Source organism: Somniosus microcephalus, chromosome 27 (assembly GCF_052327205.1).
Source record: "Somniosus microcephalus isolate GS21.2 chromosome 27, FLI_Smic_1.0, whole genome shotgun sequence".
Classification (NCBI taxonomy): Eukaryota; Metazoa; Chordata; class Chondrichthyes; order Squaliformes; family Somniosidae; genus Somniosus; species Somniosus microcephalus.
This window is the reverse complement of record NC_141013.1, coordinates 18081451-18094326: the sequence shown is the minus strand read 5'-3', so window position 1 is coordinate 18094326 and position 12876 is coordinate 18081451. Positions and strand designations below refer to the sequence as shown.

The window sequence follows — 12876 nt, the reverse complement described above, 5'->3', positions numbered from 1 at the left end:
TTGGTTTTTTGCATAGTTTGGGTTGAAGGCTCAATGATGAGTTTCTGTCTGTTTCACACACTAAACCGACCAAAAATATTCCCTTACCAGCCACATGAAATTGGAGCTTCTCTCTCATCATTTTATCATTAATTCACCCAACAATCCTTCATCTGAGCTACCTGTCAAACTCAGTTTGATTGTGTTATTCTTATTGATTGTTCAGTATACAACTGTCCAGTTCTCAAAAGACTCAATAACCCAAATATTTCAAAAGTGGCTTCAATATGAGTGACACTTTATTAGAAAAAAGAGAGACTGCAGCATTTTGTAGAATATTAAACGGCTTTGCATCTACAAGTAGCCCCCATCACATTTGATTTGATAATTACGTATTGTTCAGTCAAGGAGACAATGTTGCCCTACTCATGTTACACAACTCTTTACTTCGAGTTATTCTTGCTATTTTATCACGACACTGACTTAGATAAATACTTTCATAGCATCATAAGAAATTTACGGTGCGGAAGGAGGTCGTTCGGCCCATCATGTCCGTGCCGGTCGAAAAAAAGCTCTCTAATCCCACTTTCCAGCCCGTAGCCCTGTAGATTACGGCACTTCAAGTGCATATCCAAGTTCTTTTTAAATGTGATGAGGGTTTTTGCCTCTACCACTCTTTCAGGCAGTGGGTTCCAGACCCTCACCACCCTCTGGGTGAAAAAAGTTCTCCTCAACTCCCCTCTAATCCTTCCACCAATGACCTTAAACCTAGAAATAAATACATCTATAAATAAATAACATTCATATATTGTCATTAAAAATCTTTCACTGAAAGAATAAAATGTTCAAAGCAAATGTTTAATTTCTGATTATGAGTGAGATACAGACATTCACTTTAGTTTTTTTAAGAACATTCAGTTTTCATACTATCAGGAGTCTTGGACTTTATGGTGGGGCCAAAGACAATGGCTGTAGTCCTCCCAATGTTTAGCATTCTACAGCCTAAATGTCGCAAGTTAGTCCTTGTCCTCTATTCACCCATTAAAACCCTGGTTCCAAAAGACTCCTTCCAATATAGGAAGTACCCTTTCCCTGTCCCATCCTTCCCACAGTTTATGCTTAAAAACATTAGTCTTGATCTTGATAACTTGACGCTTTCTTCGACCATTAATGGTCGATGTGCTGCAGGCAGTTAATGACAAACACATGGGCCCGGATTTTCCGATCGGAGACTCCCTGCGGGCGGACGCCTCCGATCTGGAAAAAATCTATGCACTTACCTGCTGGCTCCGTAGGTCCCGAGACTTCTGCTCCTGGGCCTCTCCTGGTCCGTGCGGGCAAGCGGTTCACAAGTGTCCCTGGGATCATGTGGACCATGGCGAACCAATCAAAGAAGGGAATCCCCCTTCGCACTTTTGACAGGTCTCTACGCACAGATCTGTCAAAAGCATGAATGGGGATCACTCAAAAAACACAGATATACATCAAATAATTTTTTTAAGTCACGTATTTAAAATTAGTTAAAATTACATTAAATTAAATATTTTAAACAAAAATTTAATTTTTTGAAAAGAATAATTAAAGTTTTTTATGGGTCTAAAAATAAACTTACCTTTTTAAAATTATAAGTGAAAAAAATTATTTTTTTACTCATTTAAACTCTTGCTGGTAAAAGCAGGCCTTACGCTTGCTTTTACCAGGCGTAAGATTTTTAAAGGTTTTCAGCAGGCGGAGAATTCCTGACAGATCAGAAGTGCCGGATTTAGCGCATGCGCTTTGCATGCCTGAAACTGGCACTTGCGAGGCCCCTACGGGTGCGTACACACCCGTGGGGGGTCGGAAATTGCGGGCCGTGGATCTCTCACCTTCACTTGCACTAGATATCTAAATAGGCCATACTGACCTTGTTCCAGCAGAAGTGGAGATCCGCTTTTTTCTGCGCGTTGCAAACCCTGCTTCTGACAGTGTCTGCTGGGGAATGGCACTGGGTGGAAATATTCATGCGGGACAGCAGTGCCAAAAGGCCGAGGAAATGGGGGAAGAGCTCTTCTGAAATTGGTGCTGCAACTTAACAATGCTTTCACTCGGATTCATGAATATTCCTTTGGTGCTCCTTGATGACTGCAAAATAGAAATGATACAAACTGTATTTTTTTTGTTGTTTGAAGGAGAGTTCAGTGCAGGGGTTAGAAAAATGTCCTTTACCTCTGGAACTAGGCTCTGGCTCCAGGCTGGACTGATGGCAGCCATTAAGTGTCCTAAGTGAAATGACTTTGGGAAGGTTCAATCCAGTTCTTGGTACAAAGAAGTCCACAGCCTATCCATCTTTATATTTTTAAATGATACATCTGGCATCCATTTGGCCCATCACGCTCGCCGTCTATATGCAAATTTCTATTTTATGTCATATTTCAAAGATGTTTTTAAAATAAAGAGAAAAGTTGATCATTTGCAATGGGCGGAGCAGCAGAATCTACCTCACTGAGAGAAGTCCGAATGTCTGTCCCCTCTGATTAACTTTACATCACACTTCAAGCTGGTCAATGCTGAATGCTCCTAGCCTGCAGCCTGAAGCTGATGAGCACTTTCCAATCTGCAAAATTACCCAACCAAACAACAATTAACTGCTGATTGAACAGAGCCTGCATTTAATTTGGCCCTAAAAGGACACAGCTCTATCCTTAACAGCAGAATTAATATACTGTGCATTGCATGGGATAATGCACTTGTCCCAACACAGCATCATCACCATGAGCAATGCCACTGCAGAGCCGCTAGTATTGGAACTAAATTGCAGTCTCGTTCAGAGGTGACACAAAGATCAAGTCAGACTGGTAAACCATACTATTCTGGGACTGGGGAGAAAATATTGAACAGAACACTGATAACAAATGCTCAAAGTGGAAGAATAGGGAGAAAAAAATTTAAACCGTTGGAAAATAATTATTTAATTCAGAATTCTATGCACACACCAATTAAGGGGTGAATAATCACACAATTTGTCATTTTATCAATAGGGATGATTAAATTCTGAAACTTGGATAAGCATGAAAAGAAAGAGAAATTTAAATTCAAATGGGAATGAGCTGAAAAACCATAATACCTTAGCTACTCCTTTACAGGCTGAATATGTTCTTCATTAACTGTGTGATAAATGAACAGCACAGTTAACAACTTTGCATTTTTGATAGTGATCAACCTTTTTGCCGAAGTGCTTTGGGTCTATTATCAGCTGCTCCTTTCTAGTTTAATTAAAACAGTATGAGGTCTATCACAATGAAAAAAATGTTTAATCTGTAATCAACTCATATACCCAATTAAAGTAACCGCAAAAAGGAAGTGGTTTGCAACACAGGAATCAATACGATTCAGGAATGAACGGAGGAGCAAGTGTGAAATCCTGAATATTGGGTAGCTATATACTGCCACCTGCAGGTTTGCATTCTAGCTGCTACATTTTTGAAATACGATTAAACCTAAACAACTGGTTTAAAACCTTGCAATTCATTTCTAATTTCACATTAACCGCACTTAGCTCGTCAGAATTTATAACTACCTAATATTTACTTCCACGAGTAATGACAATGTTTGTCACTCCCATGCAGCGTGCTTTAGATGTGCAGTGCAAGGTAAGGAGAGCATCCTACCTTCTAAGATTCAGTTTATGTTGCAGGGCTTGCTGAGATTGCAGGTCATATAGATCTTTCAATTCATGGTTTGTTTTTTATTTATTCGTTCACGGGATGTGGGCGTCTCCGGCAAAGGCCGGCATTTATTGCCCATTCCAAACTGCCCTCGAGAAGGTACTGGTGAGACACCTTATACAACTGAGTGTCTCACTAGGCCATTTCAGAGGGCAGTTAAGAGTCAACCACATTGCTGTGGGTCTGGAGTCACATCAGCCAGACCGGGTAAGGGCAGCAGATTTCCTTCCCTAAAGGACGTTCGTGAACCACATGGGTTTTTACGACAATCCGGTAGTTTCATGGTCACCATTACTGATACTAGCTTCAGATTTGTTTATTAACTGAATTTAAATTCTGCAGCTGCCGTGGTGGGATGTGAACTCATGCTATCTCCAGATCATTAGTCCTCTGGATTACTAGTCCAGTGACATAACCACTATGCTATTGTAGCCATGCTACTATATCTAATGATCCATATGTATCACATATCCCAAAAGGAGCGAAGAAGCAATAGAACACCAACTTCAAAGGCCTTGAGAACACAGTGCAACAATAGTAGCTTAAAACGCCCTAACAATTACCATTGTAGTGGAGGTCAATTGGTAAAAAGAATCAGTCTCCTGCAGTCTTTATGATAGAGGCGCTGTAGGAGTTTCAAAAATGGAAACATTTGCAAATATACGGTTGGAGTTTTGAAATTCTCCAAAAATATCTTTATTGTAGAGACTACACCAGACAACTGTCTTATTTTGCACACTTTGTACAAAAATAATAAATTGCAGGACAACGGAGTATTACAGTTTAAACTCTTCTTAATGAAGCATCAGGTCTAATCTGACTCACAGCAGTACAGCACCGTGTGGACAAGATGGAGTTCGGACCCCTACTGGGTCTTCTAAACAATAGCAGTCCTTACAGATGCCTGCAGGCCAATGACAACTCAGCATTTGATCACGTGAATATAACAGGTATTCCTTACAGATGCCTGCGGGCCAATGATAATTCAGTATGCAAATGTTACAACAACTAAGCCATCTTTGATAATCCAGCTATCCTACTGCGCCGAGCTGCGAGCCACAGTCATTAATATAACAATTGAAAAGTTCCAGAAACAACCACATAATGTGTAACATTTTCTAAGTTCTGACTGCCAGCACGGAACATGCGAGTACACAGGATTTTTTTGTTGTTGCACTTTTACCTGGACACGTTTTCCTTCTCACTCGTCAGTCTTGTCCTCTTCGCTGCAGCTATTTCTCCGCCCTAGCTACATGTTCTGTTGATTTAGGAAGTTGTTCCAGTGCTATCGCCCGTATCTGCGCTGGGAACTGATAATGCCTTCGAAATCCCTTCACAAGAACATAAGAAATAGGAGCAGGAGTCGGCCATATGGCCCCTCGAGCCTGCTCCGTCATTCAATCGGCTGAACTTCTACATCAATTCTACTTTCCCGCCCTATCCCCATATCCCTTGATTCCCTTAGTGCCCAAAACTCTATCGATCGGAGTCTTGAATATACTCAACGACTGAGCATCCACAGCACTCTGGGGGTAGAGAATTCCAAAGATTCACAACCCTCCGAGTGAAGAAATCTCTCCTTATCTCAGTCTTAAATGGCCGACCCTTTACCGAGACTATGGGCGCGATCTTGCCAGCCCTGGGGAGGAGGGACTGTCGGGAAAATGACAGAATCTGGGGGCGGGTGCCCAACCTGCCTCCATGCCATCTTCCCAGGAGGCGGGTAGTTAACAGGCAGATAAGAGGATTATCCCCATTTTACCCACACAAGGGCGGGTTTCCCGAAGGCTGCGGTCACCGAGGGGAGCAGAGGGTCTGCGGGGGACAGAGGGGTGCAAAAGTGCGCTGTGAAGGTAAGTGATGGGTGCAAGTGTGGAGAGGTGAGTAGGTGAGGTAAGTGGAAAGTGTTAGTAAAAGTTTACTTACCTTTGTTTCTTCCTGCAGGCTTCAAGATTTGGGGATGTGGAGAGTCTCGCACCTCCGCGCCAGAGATGACAGATGGCCGTTGCATTCTCCAATGCAACAACCATCTAATTTCTGCTAAAGAAAGAGGTTTGATGAGTCTTGAATTCAAGAACTCATCAAACTACAGAGAATGTCAGTGTTTGATAGCTTCACAGAGCTGTCAAACGATGACAATTCATGTCAAAAAATTTTGACAGATGAAATGTCATACGCTGATGTTCTGTCACCGGCTTTCCCTTAATTGGCCTGCTGAACCCGCTGGGCGAACTTAACAAGGTCAATCAAGGAAAAATAGCGTGGGTTGGCCAGAAGTTGATGGAGGCGGGACTGAAACTCGACAAGTGCGAGTCCCGCCTCCAAAAGCTCCCCATTGGCAAAATCCAGCCCTATCACCAAAGCCCTATATAATTGTAGCAAGACTTCCTTACTCTTATACTCCAACCCCCTAGCAATAAAGGCTAACATGCCACTTGCCTTCCTAATTGCTTGCTGTTACTTTCTGTGATTCGTATAGAAGGACACCCAAATCCCTCTGAATCCCAACATTTACTAGTCTCTCGCCTTTTAAAAAATATTCTGCTTTTCCATTCTTCCTTCCAAAGTGGATAATTTCACACTTACCCACATTATACTCCATCTGCCACCTTCTTGCCCAATCATTTAACCGGTCTATATCCCTTTGCAACCTCCTCACAGCTTACTTTCCCACCTGGCTTTGTATCATCAGCAAACTTGGATACATTATACTCAGTCCCCTTATCTAAGTCATTGATATAGATTGTAAATAGCAGAAGCCCAAGCACTGATCCTTGCGGCACTCCACTAGTTACACCCTGCTATCACAAAAATGACCAGTCGGCAACTTGACCCGAGGATCCTTATCATTAGTTAAGAGGGCATAGGTCATCATTCACTCAGCTAGGATTTTGGGACTTTAAAAAAAAATGATGTATGAATTTTTGTATTCATCAAGATGACTGATATCACTGCTGGAGATTAGAACATTTTTCCACGAACCTCTGGGACTATCAGCATCTAGCGCTGCAATGTCAAGTATTAAACAGCACCTCATCTTCCGATTAGGCACTTTACAGCCTTCCGGACTCAATATCGAGTTCAACAACTTCAGATCATAACCTCGGCCCCCATTACATTTTTACTTATTTTTTAGCCACACTTTTGTTTTGGCCCTTTCCCCCCCCCCCTTTTTCTCTCTCCCACATGGCAGCTGTCTCCCATTCTGCCAGCATATTTCACACCTAATCTAGAGCCGTCTTTTGTCTCCACTAGTCCTATCACCATCTCGTCTCGTTTTGAATACCTTTTAATGTCTCTTCACTTCTCTTTTGTTCTCTCCCAGCCTGGCCTTTTAATCTATTTCATTTCCTGTGCTTTTCCAGTCTTGACAAAGGGTTTGACCCGAAACGTTGACTCTATTTTCTCTCCACGGATGTTGCCTGGCCTGCTGAGTTTTTCCTGCATTTTCTGTGGTTTCATTAAACGGACCTGATGTACAATAAAGCTCACTCTGCCCCGCCCCAAACGTGCCTTATCTACCCCCAAACCCCAGTATAACAGCTCCTATTGTAGCGGTGAGAATTTGTGCAACTCCTATGTCAACTATCCTCATCGCATCCGAGTGAGTGTGTCAAACTGTAGGCAGGTTTGTGTAGTGGCATAAGTGCCCAAGCGCATAACATGCTGAATTCTTACATCAGGTGCACCCCATCAGGCAAAGCTTGATTTGAAACCGTTTCCAGAGGTTAAAGGACTAAGTGTGCGGGGCTCATTTCCATTAGTCTGGGTCAGTCCTTCCACTTAACTTTAATTATTCAGGCATATGTCGTGACTTTTTCGCCTTGGTGCAGCTTCTGCAAGCTTTTAGCTTAGCTGGGTTAGTGCTCAAGTCCGATTGCTTGCCCCGTTCGTTCTCAGTCAACTTTCACTTGTCCTTGACCAGGTTTTATAAACTGACCAGAACTGTACAGGTTTTTATACAGTAGCATTATTATACAAATGTTAAATTATATTCCGCCTGCTTATCTCTCTATATAAAAGTCAAACCATCAGGAGACTGTTGAATATTATTTCGCTCAAGTGGAATTCTTTTTAATTATGAGCAGCTGGTGTTTTGAGTGAAAGAGACAGCGGAGGAGAAAAGGAAATCAAACTCGAGAATCAAAGTGTATTCACGAGTAACGGTGCCAGGTTTATACATAATGGTCAAAACACTTCTACAAAAGCAAAATACTGGGTCAGAACACTTGTCATTTTCAAAAATATTGTGGGATTTGTCAAAACTACTTTAACAGGGATGAAATTCTTCTCGACTCAAAAATAGGGAAATTACCTGTGACTCTCGGTAACTGATGGCCCAGTCACAAGTCATGGGAACAGGCAGCTTTGAAATGTACAATTTCTGTTGGTGCAATTTCAATAGCAGGTCATTAAGTACAAAGGAAAACAAGCAGTCTCCTGTTTTCCGTTAAAAGAGGAATTTCACCCCACATAATTTTCCTTGATCACTGGCAGATGGTTTGCTTGTTCATCTGTTCTTTTGGCCGATGACTATATTTAATTTGCCTGTGCGGAGCTGGAGATTTGTACACAAAAAAAAATCAAATTATGAATCCTGCAGAGGGAACAATTAAATCACAAAATCTGATCAAAACCTCATCAGTATTCCTCACAAATTAGGCATTTATAGATATCACTATATTTTACATTCCTTTCAGTTCTGTGTTGTCAAAAATAATTACAGCTCTTAGCACATCAGAAAAGGAAAAACAAGAATAAGTTCCAGAAAACTGGAACGAGGTCCTTGCGTGATATTATGTTCTTTAATTACATTACAGTGAGATGAATCATAACATTGTGATTAGCTTACAAGCCCACAGTATGCTGAATGAGAATATTATTTAGGGATTTCATTCCGGGTTTATTATTTCTGAGATTTTAAAAAGGGTGTCAGCCTTATATTCTGAAGTTTGTGGATTCAAGCCCCACTCCGGGACTTGAGCAGACCATCTAGGCAGTCACTCCGGGACTCGAGTACACCATCTCGGCAGTCACTCCAGGACTTGAGTACACCATCTAGGCAGTCACTCGGGACTTGAGCGCACCATCTAGGCAGTCACTCCAGGACTTGAGCACACCATCTAGGCAGTCACTCTGGGACTTGAGCGCACCATCTAGGCAGTCACTCGGGACTTGAGCGCACCATCTAGGCAGTCACTCGGGACTTGAGCGCACCATCTAGGCAGTCACTCGGGACTTGAGCGCACCATCTAGGCAGTCACTCGGGACTTGAGCGCACCATCTAGGCAGTCACTCCAGGACTTGAGTACACCATCTAGGCAGTCACTCGGGACTTGAGCGCACCATCTAGGCAGTCACTCCAGGACTTGAGCGCACCATCTAGGCAGTCACTCCAGGACTTGAGCGCACCATCTAGGCAGCCACTCCGGGACTTGAGTACACCATCTAGGCAGTCACTCTGGGACTTGAGCACACCATCTAGGCAGTCACTCTGGGACTTGAGCGCACCATCTAGGCAGTCACTCCAGGACTTGAGCGCACCATCTAGGCAGTCACTCTGGGACTTGAGCGCACCATCTAGGCAGTCACTCCGGGACTTGAGCGCACCATCTAGGCAGTCACTCCGGGACTTGAGCGCACCATCTAGGCAGTCACTCCAGTGCAGTGCTGAGGGAGTGCTGCACTGTTGGAAGTGCTGTCATTTGGAGGAAGCAACGGCCCGGATTTTGAGGTAAGAGCAACAGTGAGGCCATCAGCACTCATGTTATTATGGAGTAAATCGGGCAGCAACTTCCGGCATCCGCACATACGCAGTTAAACGTGGAAATCGGGAAGTTTAATTTAAATGTCTGGTTGTGGGACCTTGCTGTGCACGCATTGGCTGCATTGCCTACTAATTATAATGACTGCACTTCAAAAGTAATTAATTGGTTGTTCTTGTTCAGTGCTTTGGGACATAAGAAATAGGAGCAGGAGCAGGAGTTGGCCATTCGGCCCCTCGAGCCTGCTCCGCCATTCAATGAGATCATGGCTGATCCGATCTTGGCCTCAGCTCCACTTTCCTGCCTGTTCCCCACAACCCTCGACTCCCCTCTCGCTCAAAAATCTGTCTATCTCCGCCTTGAATATATTCACTGACTCCGCCTCCACAGCTCTCTGGGGTAGAGAATTCCAAAGATTCACGACCCTCAGAGAAGAAATTCTTCCTCATCTCCGTCTTAAATGGGCGACCCCTTATTCTGAGGCTATACCCCCTCGTTCTAGATTCCCCCACGAGGGGAAACATGCTCCCTGCATCTACCCTGTCCAACCCCCTCAGAATCTTATATGTTTCAATAAGATCACCTCTCATTCTTCTAAACTCCAATGAGTATAGGCCCAACCTGCTCAACCTTTCCTCATAAGACAACCCTTCGTTCCCAGGAATCAACCTAGGACATCCTAAGGTACTATATAAATTTTTGGCCCTATCGAGCTTGATGTGGTCCTGCCAGATCTGGCAATGGTTTGCTGAACCAGTTGTGAGCCGGCTGCACTTAAGCCTGCGCCCCTTGAACTTGAGGGCTCGAAGATGGCAGCCATTCCAGGGGCCTGTGCTCCTTGAACTTGAGGGCTTGAAGATGGCGGTCATTCCAGGGGCCTGCACCCCTGGAACTTGAGGGCTCAAAGAGAAGGCAGTTCGGAGACGATTCCAGAGATGAGGGGGTTGACTTATGAGGAAAGGTTGAGCAGGATGGGCCTCTACTCACTGGAATTTAGAAGAATGAGAGGTGATCTTATTGAAACATATAAGATACTGAGGGGGCTCGACAAGGTAGGTGCAGAGAGGATGTTTCCCCTCGTGGGGAAATCTAGAACTCGGGGGCATAGTTTCAGAATAAAGGGTCACCCTTTTAGAACAGAGATGAGGAGGAATTTCTTCTCTGAGGGTCATAAACCTGTGGAATTCTCTGCCCCAGAGAGCCGTGGAGGCTGGTTCATTAAATACATTTAAGGTGGAGATAGACAGATTTTTGCAAGATAAGGGAGTGAAGGGTTATGGGGAGCGGGCAGGGAAGTGGCTTTGAGCCCAAGATCAGCCATGATCTTATTGAATGGCGGAGCAGGCTCGAGGGGCCAAGTGGCCTATTCCTGCTCCTATTTCTTATGTTCTAAGATGGCGGCCATTCCAGGGGCCTGCACCCCTTGTCTTGAGTCTGTGTTTTCAAATGTAGTTATGCTGAATAACAGGACACAGACGACAGAAATAATTAAACAGGTCTTTAGTGATTGAGGGTCAGGGCTGAACTGGGATACACTTTGCTCCGCAGGGTTTATATACCGGTGTGGTCACCTCCGGTACTACAATGTACAGGAGCCATCAAAAAGTAGTCCATCACCTTAAGGTATCCTCTTAAGGTGGTACAGGTTACATGCACTACAATTCCTCCCCTTTTAGCTCAACAGTGTACACCCCAAATTAAACATTACATGGATAACATATATACAATTTTCACACAACACTGTTCAAAGATTCAGTCTCTGAGGAGGCCTCCTGATCCGGGCCGGATAACGCCTTTCAGGGATCTCTGGTTCTCGTTGCTGGGATGACTCATCCATTTGATCTCCTATGGATTGAACATCATCATGTACGTTCGAGTCTGAGGTAGATGCTACAGGCTCAATAAACTCTTCAACTGGTGTCTCTGTCGTAGACATGGGGTCGACCCTTGTTCTCGATTCCACAAGTTGGTCAGCATGACATCGTATTACGTTCTCTCCAACGTCTACCGTGTACATCAAGGGTCCTTGTCGGGCACGAATTGTTCCGGATTGCCATTTATCATCCCTATAGTCCCTGGCCAACACTGATTGTCCTATTTCGAAACTACGAGTGGCCTTGTTATTTACATGCTGCAATTGCTTGTTTTCGACTTCCCTTCGCACATTGGGTTTTAACAAATCCAACCGGGACCGCAACCTCCTGTTATAGAACATTATGGCAGGGCTTTGATTTGTCACTGCATGCGTGGCATTTCGATACGCCATCAGGAAATTGTCCACCTTGTGTTGTAGTGGAATATGGTCTTCGCTCATGGCCTTTATCGCCTTTTTGAACGTTTGTACAAATCTCTCGGCCAACCCATTTGTAGCCGGATGATATGGGGCAGATGTATAGTGTTTCACCCCATTCTTTTTCATGAATTTCTGGAATTCTTCTGACACGAACTGTGGTCCGTTGTCTGAACATATTTGTTCCGGCAACCCATTCCTTGCAAATATGGTTCTTAGAACTGCGATCGTCTTCTCAGAGGTAGTGGTCGACATCTTAATCACTTCTGGCCATTTAGAATGTGCGTCTACTGCTATCAAAAACATGGAATCCATGAATGGACCTGCAAAGTCGATATGCACACGTTTCCATGGGGTTGAAGGCCATTCCCATGGATGCAGCGGTGCAATTGGAGGTGCATTTTGAACTTTCTGGCACCCTGAGCAGCTTTTAGTCAGATCCTCTATTTGTTTGTCGATACCTGGCCACCACACATAAGCCCTAGCAAGGCTTTTCATCTTGACTCCCCCCAGATAACCTTCATGCAATTCTTTCAGAACTCTCTCCCTTAATTTAGGAGGAATAATCACCCTTGTTACATACATCAATGTTCCTTGACAGACGGACAGCTGTTCTCGTCTGGCTGAGAATGCTGGTAACAGTGGTTCGCCACGTGCTGGCCATCCCTTCACTGTCAAGTCGTAGACTCGAGACAGTGTCGGGTCTCTCTCTCAATACCCGCATTGGTGACTGGTAAGCATTCGATGATGGTCGAGTGAAATATCTCGACAGGGTCAACTGCCGGTGCCTCTTCCGCTGTAGGTAGTGGCAGGCGCGACAGCCCATCAGCATTACCATGTTGCTTTGTACCTTTGAATTCAATATCATATTGATGTGCCCCTAGGAAAAGGGACCATCTCTGAAGCCTCTGCGCCGTCATTACCGGAACACCCTTCTTAGGGTTGAAGATGGAAACCAACGGCTGGTGATCTGTCAGCAGCGTAAACTTTTGGCCTTGCAGGTAATGGTTAAATTTCTTAACTCCCCACACGAGGCTGAGAGCCTCCCTATCTATCTGAGCATAGTTGCGCTCAGCGGAGGTCAATGATCTGGATGCGAACGCGACTGGCCTTTCCGAGCCATTTGGAAACTTATGTG

General features: G+C 44.2%; 1 long non-coding RNA gene across 1 annotated transcript; it reads right to left on the bottom strand.

Annotated features, from left to right (window-relative positions):
* Positions 1-265: 265 nt before the first annotated feature.
* Positions 266-2697, bottom strand: LOC147100028 (uncharacterized). The gene is made up of 3 exons (XR_015073857.1): positions 2185-2697; positions 1883-2100; positions 266-747 (listed from the first exon to the last, which is right to left on the bottom strand). It is a non-coding gene; the product is annotated as an uncharacterized LOC147100028 (long non-coding RNA).
* Positions 2698-12876: the final 10179 nt, after the last annotated feature.